At 35.6% G+C, this 2,951-nt stretch overlaps 1 non-coding gene across 1 annotated transcript; it reads right to left on the bottom strand.

Moving 5' to 3' along the window:
* Nucleotides 1–1,373: 1,373 nt before the first annotated feature.
* LOC145411998 (5S ribosomal RNA) lies at nt 1,374–1,492 on the bottom strand. The gene has a single exon (XR_013899510.1). It is a non-coding gene; the product is annotated as a 5S ribosomal RNA (ribosomal RNA).
* Between the last annotated feature and the right edge of the window lie 1,459 nt (nt 1,493–2,951).

Here is a 2,951-nt window from a genome sequence, read left to right as displayed (position 1 = left end):
CTTGCTTTTCCTCTGTCTAATCTACTTAACTCCTCTTGTATTACTTTTTCTGCTATTTGTATATCTGGTAGTATGTGTGGACATGCGTGTTCCACAAAGTCCCTCTCAAAATTTTTTTCTTCTGTAAAAACTAATTGGAAATTCTTATTTAGTGCTTCACAAATATCTTTCTCTTGTGTATTAGTGATTCCCTCGTCCGTAATGGATTGTATTATATCTTTTACTTTGGTTTTGCTTCTGATATAGCTGTAAAACAGCTTTGGTTGATCACTACTTTTATTTATTACATCCTCTTCAAACTGTTTTTGGGCTTCCCTCCTTATTCTTGTATAGTCGTTTCTTGCCTGTTTGTAATTATTATACGCCTTTTCACTATTGTGTCTTCAGTATCTATTCCACAACAAATCTCTTCTTTCTTTTGATTTTTTACATTCTGTATTGAACCATTTCTGTATTTTCTTATCTGCTTCTTTGTGCTGTGGGATGTACTTCTGGACTCCTATTTCATAAAATTCACAAAATTTTTTATATACAGCATTTAAATCTTGTCCTCTAAGCTCATTTTCCCAATCAACTTCTAAGAAATACTTCTTTAGGTCTTGATAATTTCCCTTTTTATAGTTTAGGCTCTTTTTGTAACTGTCATTGCTGTTTACTATGTCATATGCTATCCTGAAGTTATAATTTAGTACTGCATGATCGCTTTAGCCGAGTGGAGGGTGATATATTAAACTGTCAATATCATTTTCTTGCTTAGTAAATATTAGATCTAGCACTGAAGGTACATCAAGTCCTCTTTTTCTGGTGGTTTCCCTCACATGTTGCGTTAAGAAAAACTCTTGTACGAGATCCAGGAGCTTTTGGTCCCAACAGCTTTCTTGGCTATTTATATCTAGAGTATTCCAATTTATATTTGAATTGAAGTCCACAGTTAGTATAATTCTTTCCGATTTCTCTTCCATTTTATGTAGCAATGATCTTATACTCTGAATTGTACTCTCTGCCAGGTCCTCATATTCGTCTCTTTCCTATGTGTTTGATCTTGGTGGCATGTACAAATTGGCTACAATTACTTTACCTTCAGATGTGTCGATCTCTACTGCAATCAGTTCTACTTGTGATGGTATATCTAGTTTTATTTCCTTGACTTTTAGATTTTTCTTAGTTAATATTATAATTCCTCCTCCTTTTTTTAAATTTCTGTCTCTTCTCCATATATTGTATTCCTCTAAGTTTAGTATGTCCTTGGATATCCATCCATCCATCCATTGCCAGACGCCATGCATCCCACACGGGGTGGCCAAGGGCTTAGAGTTAATTGTTTTACAGGGAGGGGCACTAATCCTCCACCAACCCCACTTGACACGTAGGGATGCCAACAGCATCTGGTGTTCCCAGGCGGTCACCCATCCAAGTACTAACCAGACTCAACGTTGCTTAACTTCGCTGATCGGACGGGAAGCGGTGTACTCAACGTGGTATGGCCATTGGAGATCCTTGGTGTTAATTTTGTTTCTGTTAGGCATATTATTTGTGGTTCATTTTCTCTGACATAATCATTCATCTCTAGTAATTTAGATACCATTCCATCCACATTTGAGTACATCAACTTTATCATCTTGTTTATATACTTGTCATGACATGGTTCTACTACCTTCCTCCTTTTTCTTCCATCCTGTTTGTGTACCACTTTCGTACCTGCAATCCTATTACTTTGTAAAAAAATTTCTTCTTCTCCTCTTCTGATCTTCCCTCATTTTTTGTTTTTGCTTCCTCCCTTTTCTCTTTCAGTAATTCCAGTTCCTCTTGTGTTAGGCATCTTTTTATCCATACGTTTTTGAACTCCTCTTTTTCCATAAGATTCTTTTGCATTTTTTAGTATCTCTTCCACAGTGTTTACACTCTGGAAAGTCACCTTTAGAGGTCTTGTCTTGCTTTTCTCGTATTTCCCTAACCTTTTGTGTTCCTCTATGTCTTTACTACAGATTTCCTCTGATACTTCTTTCAATAAGTTCATTACATTTGTCATCTTCTTTTTGTCTCTTGTAATCTTGTTTTTAACTTCTTCCTCTTCTATACCAGTGATTACTATTGATTTGTTTATCTCTACTGAATCTCTGACTAACTTTGGATTGTTTTGGATTATTCTTTTCACCTAGTTTTTAATGCTATTTTCCTCCACCCTTGTTTCTAAGTCTTTCTTTACTTTCACCATTTCAGCATACGTGGTTTCTACATCATTTTTGTAGCTTTGCACAGCTTCATTCACTTGTGTTATCTTCTCCTCAATATCACAGCTCTGATCAATAAGACTGCTAACTTGCCTAATTGTCTTTGTCATTTTTGAACTCTTCCATAACACTCTCGTGGTTGACTACTGTACTTGCCATTTCACTCATTTTCTTCCTAAGTGTACTCAATTCCACTGTTAGTTCACTGATGGTTGTGTCTTTCTTATTGGCCTCCCTTCCTAGTTTTTCTATTTCTTCCTTTTGCAAGTGCATCTGCTTCTTTATTTCATCAATTTCATTTTTGAAAGCCATTTCTAGTTTGTTTACACGTTCAACCAGTCTATTGTGAGTCTCTACTTCAACCAGTTCTTGGTAGAAATCATCATTTTTACCTTTATCCCTTTTCTCTTCCAAATTTGCTTTACTAAAGTATGTATCCATTATGCAATACTTAAAGTGCAGAGCATGTACTTACAATCTCCGTGTTGTTGTAGTCTAAACAAACCTCAGAGATGACTCAGCGTATTCTTTCGTCTTGGTTCTATTTCCTGTTTGAACAAGTCTTGTTTAAACTTATTTTTTTTTTTCATTTTAATAATGAACAATCATTTAGTCTAACCTGGTACTGAGCTTGACTAATACAAAGATACTAATTTAGGTAATGCCACTGGCCGTGATATATGTGTGTGTGTGTGTGTGTGTGTGTTTCATTTCGCGAAG

Source organism: Coenobita brevimanus, chromosome 91 (assembly GCF_032717465.1).
Source record: "Coenobita brevimanus isolate Jiangsu-jjx chromosome 91, ASM3271746v2, whole genome shotgun sequence".
Lineage (NCBI taxonomy): Eukaryota > Metazoa > Arthropoda > Malacostraca > Decapoda > Coenobitidae > Coenobita > Coenobita brevimanus.
Note: the sequence above shows the minus strand (reverse complement) of the source record. Positions and strands in the feature narration are given on the sequence as shown.